Genomic DNA, 7,880 nt, shown 5'->3' with positions numbered 1-7,880 from the left:
TGTGTATTCAGTGAGCATCATCGGATGGGGCTGAAGATGTCGCAATGGATTCACGCCTTGTCTCTGTTCCTACTTCTAGATGAGTAGCCAAATACCATGGGTGCAAGCTTAAGTTAAGGAACAAAGCCCTGATCGATCTAAAAGATTGGGGACCTCTCAATAGCGGGGAATAAATACTCAAAGTGGTTCTCTGTCTGTTCCCTTTTTTTCATCCATGTAGGTTTTCTTGAAGCACAAGCCATTCTAAGAGGGCAATTCAAGCCTTAGCCTTTTTCAGGCTAAATACTATTGGGAGAGTCAAAGGCGGCGACCATTGCCCCTTTTGGATGTAGCTATTTCCATTCATATAAAGGAGCTCCAGGCGTATACAACCAGAAGCTCACAAGACCCATGACGCCATGCTACAATAATGAGTGGCTAGTTCATTCGATATCTAGTAGATACCTGTCTACTTCGCTTCACCAAGAGAACCCCACGTACTTTAATTGTCTGTTTACTACTACGAACCCGACCCATAGGCCCATACCTTTCTCGACTGAAGCCATAAGTAGTAGTTTAACGCTTGCTTGAAGCCACAGTTACCAGGCCCAGCCTAACTATCCAAGGACAAAAGGACGCAAAAAGCCAAATGTTCTAGGGGCTTGGGGCAGGAAGATTTATAGACACAAAAAGAGAAGATCTTCCATATTCAAATAGCATAGATTCACAAAGAAGTATTGTGCTATTTACCAGTGAGTGGTATTATTGGACTGATCTTTTGATGGGAAATGTTGTTCATTTTAGATAATTAAACCATTCCATTACTACCAACCCAGTGAAATACGAACTCTCAGAGATATACGGTTTATGCCGGGAAAGTACGAAGTTGGACTAATTTGGAAACATTTGGAAATTTACTCTACACCTACTATTTTGTCTGGTTTGGGAATTGTATGAGTGGTAACGTCCACGTATGACACCCTTTTTCATTATCATCTACCGCCCTTTCTTTCCTCTTGGCTAGTCACGCATGAAGATCGTCATATATATACTCGACTTTGGTTGCTGGTGCTATAGCTAGGAGTACATTATGGTAGGATCAGTCACCTGGGCAAACCAACCCTCCTCCAAGAAGAATTGTGCTATGCCCCCCCATGATCCCTATTGAGTGAAAGAGTTTCCTGGTGATCCCTAGGTTGTAGCATGTCTAGTCGTTCCTTCTTACGCTTATACCCTCTTTCTGAAAGACGCTAGATGGACTAAGGGCAAGCGAGATAAAGAAAACAATTGGCCCTTAGTGTAAAACCTTGTCGTGGGATAGTCTTTTTCCAATGAGAATAAATTCAGTTTTTGGGCAAGACAAGAAAGGAACTCGCCTTTTGACACCAATGGATAATAACTTTTTTCTGACGATGACTTGGTGTAGGAAATCTCCGAGAGAAGGTTCTCAAACCAGAGCCACTCACATATTTCATTCTAGTTTGTTGTGAGATCAGCTAAATGAAGCTACGCTCATCATTGATGATCCATAGCTCACTCAATTAGAGCACTAACTACTTCAAAGGGTTGTCGATGCAAGTGTTGAAATAATTCTTTTAGCCTCTTCTTTGCCCTATTTTGGATCGAAGCACTTGGAAATTAGGGTTGTTTTTCACGACCAAAAAGGCCAATACCACCATGCAATGGTACGTGAAAAGGGAGAGGTGATGCTCTGTGTCGGGGCTCTCGGATGCCCATAACTTCTGCTTCTAAGTGGCATTGGACCGAGGCTATACCTCTCATCGTGGGGGAATTCCTATGGGTCATCATTTGCCTTATGTAGGACAATTCCTCTATGATAATCCCCAAAATGGCATCTCAATTGTGCCCTCAATTCCATTGGAGCACTCTCTGATACAAGTCGTGGGCATAACCAATTCAGGGGCTTACCTGGAAGCAGCTTCCAATGTCATACCTTTTGCCTCCCTTGCTCAATCTGTTTTTATTCAAAACCTAGCTTCACCACAGTATCTCACTGTGGCCATCCTGATGGAAAAGATTACTGGGCCACTCTCCGTAGGTTCACTGTGGTTGGTATCTATGGATGTCAGGGTTAACCCAATTGCCAAGACCAACTACTTTTGTAATCCGGGTGATGTGGAGCGGTGTGTGAATGGCACTTGGAAGATTGGTGATGTACTGAGGAGCTAGTAGCCCACTCAAAATCATTATTTTTACAGGGTAGCTCCAAGACAATGGAACTAAAAAATATCACATCAATCGTCATGGGCTTTATCATCTTATGTAGTTGAAGATACAACTTGTACTATTGAATGTACGAATTCAATAGAAAAGAGAGTTTTGTGTTAATGGGGCAAGTACCAAAGGCTGCTTTCGGTTGGTTTCATAAGGGGGTTGCTCACTACAAGCTATCAGCGCTAACTTAGATTGAACAGCAATAAGACACCTTGACCCAACAATGTTTTTGTCAGGTGGTGGAAAGACAAGATCCCAGGTTTCATTCTTTTAAAGTCCTTTCATTTTTTCTAACATAGGTCGTTTCCAATTCTCAAAAGATTTGGCTTTATCGTCAGATAAGAATCTTGTTCAATGATTTTTTTAGATTTCTTTACGACTTGTGCTCAAGTCAAGAGAGTAGGAACCATAGGAGAAAAATAAATCAATAGGAGTGTCGTGCTCTGAAAATGAATAAGAAAGTCGGTGCAGATGAATTCTTTTTCAAGCCAGTGATTCAGTTTCCTTCCTTTTCCTTCTCCCATCCATCTAGTTTGTGATAGGTAGCAAGGGAAAGAGCTAAGGCAACGTAAAAAGCGCCATGGGAATGAAAAAAAGGAAGCTAGGGGAAAAGAAAGTTATAGATCAAAGAAAAACTCCCTACCGAATGCCTAAAAATGGGGTTGTTGTTTGGACATAACTTTTTTATTGTATGCAAATTCAAGGTTAAAAGCCCTTGTTTAGCCGAGAGGGAAGATGGAGACTTTGACTTCCTTTTTAGGCTGATAAGATAAGTTTTATTTTTCCTTTCTTTATTCTTGAACATTCTAAACATTTGTCCTAGGATGATGTTCGAAATCACAGCAAAAACTGCTCGCTCAATACGCGACTTATGGGAAGATAGTTTCACTCATGCTCGAGGTGTAGGATACACTTGAAAATCTTCTGCCATTGTGAATGGAACATATCTCAACTTGTAAGCGGTAGAAATGTTCGATTTGTGTGGATGCCAAAAATCCACCAAATAAGAAATCTCTAGTCCCTGATTAGAATAGAGGGATAAAGGCCACTTAATCATGCAATTGGACTCGAGCCTGTACGCCCTTTTTGAATACAGGAGATTGTCTCATGAGAAATGTGGATGCTCGAAATTCAACAGTTATAAAAAGGCCAAAAGCACGTGATAGGCTCCCATAAACGCCTCGTGGGTACGCCCGATATGCTACGGGCATATCGCTCCAACTGTTTTAGGGACCCATCTCGCGCCCATGCACGACACGGCCTCGCATGCCCCCGCACCACGGCCTCACACGCCACCAAGGCCCCGCACCACGGCCTCGCGCAGCCACGCTCGCACACCAGGCGGCCTCGTGCCCCAGCAGGCCCTCGGCCTCGCGCAGCCACGCCCGCACACCAGGCGTCCTCGCACCCCAGCAGGCCATCGCCCTTGCGCAGCCACGTTCGGACACCAGGCGGCCTCGCGCAGCCGTGCCCGCACACCAGGCGGCCTCGCACCCCAGCAGGCCCTCAGCCTCGTGCAGCCACGCCCGCACACCAAGTGGCCTCGCACCCCAGCAGGCCCTCGACCTCGAGCGGCCACGCCTGCACACCAGGTGGCCTCGCGCCCCAGCAGGCCCTCGGCCTCGCGCAGCCACGTCCGCAGCATCAGGTGGCCATGCGAATGAGGGCACGCGTCAAAGGAGCCTCGCCCCCAAGGGCCACGCATACCTAGTGGCCTCGTGTGCCTCGCCTTGCGCACCAGCCATGTCAAAGGCCTCAAGAGACATAACCTCCACTAAACACCCTTTGGCCATATACCAGGGGCCTCGTAGTGTGGGGGTTGCAAAGTAATGGTTTCACAAGATGAGACCCTCATCCCATTTGTAGGCGTCATGCTTCATTACACACGCAGCAGGCCCCGTTGAAGAGGCCTTACCTCTCTTCCTGAGGTAAGTGCCACCAATGGGGCACCACTCTCCCTATGAGTCATATGAGATGAAGAGCAATAGGAGAGACCCAATAACTATTAGATATAGAGCCAATAGTGGAATAGATGACTGAGTATATCGTTCATGTCAACACACTAGCTTCCCTACACTTAGTAGGACGTGGAATAGCCTTGAGAAGATACATGCCTTGGCGAGGCGAGAATAACCATCGGGTACATAGTACCCGTACGTGTACGGGTGCATGACGTACAACCATGAGGAGGACAGAAGTATGACCCTGACACCTGTATCACACAGGTAGTGGAGGTACGGATTTGTACAGAGAGTGGAGGCACTATATGCATGCCTCTGACTATGTACCAGGCTGACACTATGATCTTCTGATCCACCACTCTTCCCATACTACTACCACCTGTGCTATTACCCTGACAATGTACTTATGTACTATTTTGTCCCAAGGGACCACCATGTATAAGGGGCCATTAGAGCCTAGCTATAAAAGGAGCTTGACCCCTCAGAATGAAGGGTTGGAAAATTCATTGTAAGCAGAGGCTATTGAGAAATATACCAAGACTTGCTCCATCATTTATCTGTGTTTACTTTTCCTTAAAGTTTATTCTCAGTTCTTATATAAACATCACCTGACTTACCTTTGAGTTTTCCGATCTAATTTCGTTGACGAGATTTCACCGTCAACAATTTGTAGGTTTTGGTTGATTAAAGAATCCTTTCAAAAGCCTATTATATTAGTCAAAGATGTGATTTTCACAGGTCTGCTTGCTCATAGCGCAGTACTCTACGAAGGATGCATTAATTGGTTTGCTTTTTACCTTTCATTAGTATGTGCGACTTGCAGGGCTTCAAGCTGCTTTGACATATGGGGTGCAGGATGTGCTTCTATCTCCTTACCAAATTCTCTGTCATTTTTTGTAATATTAAGTGTTGTAAGATGTTGTAATAAATGTTATAGTTGAAAGAAATTCCACCCCCTCCTTTTCTCATCCCTTAGATCTTTGATGAGCTCTTCGAGAGTAATGAAATAGGTGTAGGCTCGATAATTCTTGAAAGTAAATATCGCTCGCAAGGGTCGCCCTAATCGTTGAACCCTTCAACAGAGAATTTTGTATGCTAGCTCCAATGAGTAGTATGGGAAAGCCCTTAGCCTTGTTCACTCAAAGTTCTTTCTGAAACATAATCTAATTCCCCATAATAACCTAACCCACCAAGACCGAAGAAGCAACTGGACCGATTCCTAACAAAAGAAAGGGGAAGCAAAAGGCAAAGTAGAACCAGGAAGACTGTCAGTTCCTTCGCTCCTAACTCTTAGAATAGAAAGAAAGTCAACAAATGTCTTAGTCCTGCATTAAAGCAACAAGAGAGAAGCCCGGTAAAGCCTAATCCAAGAATACTAAATCTTGGACGGGAGAAGCACCTAACAAGAGGCTAGCAGCCCAACTCAATAGCAGTGGACCAAGAATAGAATTCTTTCTATGTTAGCTAGCGGGGGCAGGCTTTTCTATGGTATTCAGGGTGAGAGAAAGGAGATTAGAGACGGAGAACCTATGTCACCAACTGAACTAGTTGTCTCGGATCTTTGAATGCCCCTGCTTGAAACACTACAAGGACGTCTCCTTCTAGCGAGAAAGAATATCCTTCCAAAATGTTGAGTGCTTGCAAACGCCTCAGGTGCATCATAACATGAAAGCATCTCACTCTCAAATGCATCATTATGACCCTACTAGTTCACTGACAGACTATACTTCTCGAGTGATTTCAGGCAAGTGTCACGATAAAAGAGTGATATACTGACTTGCTTGTTCAGCGCGGGTGCCTAAAAAAGATGTTCTTTCCCTTTGGAAAGGGTGTCTATAGTACTATTTTCCAAAGCAGAGATTGCTAAGTTGAAAATTGAGATCTTTCCCCAATGCATCGCACACAACACTCTGATTCATTGCCTAAAATTTAGTAGGGGTTCCCCAAAAGGAGACCAGAAGGCGTACATCGGAGCTAGTTTTTCGAGCCTCATGGACTTTCTTATTCGAAAGCCTCTCTTTGTTGAATTGATCTCTCAACTGTTCCTCGTGATGAAAGATCCTGGCTTAACCCTTCGTCAGTATTCGTTGTTTCATCGGCATCCGAGACTTCTAAATCAGTCCCTGAGAGAAGAACCCACACTTCTTTCGTTCATCGCACTCGCCTTGCTCATTACAAGGGGAAATCCTTTGCTATCTCCATTGGCTTATCCCGTTGGTAGGAAACATATTATTCATGAATATCGGTTCAGCAATGCCTCGATGGTGAATCCATTCCACTCTTTTTATCGCAAGCTTTCTGATCTTGAATTCAGGGTAGTTAGATGCCGGTTCTAGGTGAAGAACTCTGAAGGGTTGAACTGTGACTAACGTCGCTTTAGTAAAAAGGCATCGAGCTAAGGTCTCATGATGAGCCACTCGCTTAGAGTTCGGTGCAAGGATCAACCCCCTTCATTGGGTTATAGAGGGTGTTAACTCAATTCATAGCCTTCCTTTCTCCTAACCTATCAAGATGAACAATGCGGCTAAGCATGCAGATGGTTTGCTTGGCACGAAGTGAGCTTAGCCGCTCTGAGTAGAAGTGCTCTCTTGCAGCCTAGATCTAGCTTAGCTTGATAGTTTCATACTAACGGATCGTAATAACATAAATTTTTTCGAAGTCTGGGACTGAGAGAAGTCAAGGAAAAGTGTCGGTGGGTGAGGTTGTTGTTGTGTCTATTGTGATGCTTTGGGTCAGTTTCTTATCTAGAGCAAAGCTAGCCTAAGGGAATGGGGTTGATCCTTGATTCAAGTCTCGTGTTGTCAGTGTCGTGTCTTGCATTTCGAATTCATTTCAATAGGGAAAGTGTCGGTAAGAGTAGAATACGCACTATGGTCAATCAAAGGTCCTGTGCCACTTGAACTCAATTTTATCTTTCCTTCAATCCATCTTGGTCCAGCTAGCTTATAAAAAAATGTTAGACCAAGCTGACACAACAGAATTGGTTAAGGAAAAGGAAACCCCAGCAACCACGCACTCTCGCCCCCAAAAGCGGAGATCGAACAACTGCCAGGTTGTCGAGGACACGTCGGAAGAGGAGGCGGGAGCCCTCTAATTTACCACCTTACCCACTAATGAACTATTGGGGGGGGGGGGGTGGGGGCGGCAGGTGAACGGGAATTGACCGAGAACCTGAACCGCTTAACTAACGAACCCTTTCATACTCGGTTCATTAGGGTCGGGGATGGATGGAACCAATCATAAGTGCAAGCGAAGGCATGAAACGGACTGCAGCGCAATAATTAGGACTCGTGTCGGAGAAGTTTAGAGGGTGAGCTACCACTCATGCAACAGCAAGGACCCGCAACACTCGAGGGAGCCACCAACCGCCTGAATCACTCCTTTACTAATGGATAGCGCTTGCCGCTTTGGTCGGCTTTTGTATTCATTTTGAGTCTGTAACAATTTTAAACTCTGTTGGGATTCCATGTATCAAACTCAAACTCTTTTAATGAAATTGTTGACTTTCGACCAAAATTTTTAGTACCTGAACCTGGTGTTAGTGTCAATTACACGTTTTAAGTCCAAATGACTTGTTTAGCGAGTTAAGAATTATTCAATTACACAGTGTAATGGTCCTGGATTAGGAGAATGTTATAGCTATCCGCATGAGGTATGGACTCCGTGAATTTTTGGGGATGTCTTTTGAACTTATCAATGCTCCAT

The 7,880-nt window shown here is 44.6% G+C and overlaps 1 pseudogene; it reads left to right on the top strand.

The window, feature by feature from the left end:
* Positions 1-1,367: 1,367 nt before the first annotated feature.
* Positions 1,368-2,169, top strand: LOC133805995 ((R)-mandelonitrile lyase-like; annotated as a pseudogene).
* The last annotated feature ends 5,711 nt before the right edge of the window (positions 2,170-7,880 follow it).

The sequence above is a fragment of the Humulus lupulus genome, chromosome X (genome assembly GCF_963169125.1).
Source record: "Humulus lupulus chromosome X, drHumLupu1.1, whole genome shotgun sequence".
In the NCBI taxonomy this organism is placed as follows: Eukaryota; Viridiplantae; Streptophyta; class Magnoliopsida; order Rosales; family Cannabaceae; genus Humulus; species Humulus lupulus.
The sequence above is the reverse complement of the archived record's forward strand: the minus strand, read 5'-3'. Positions and strand labels throughout refer to the sequence as shown.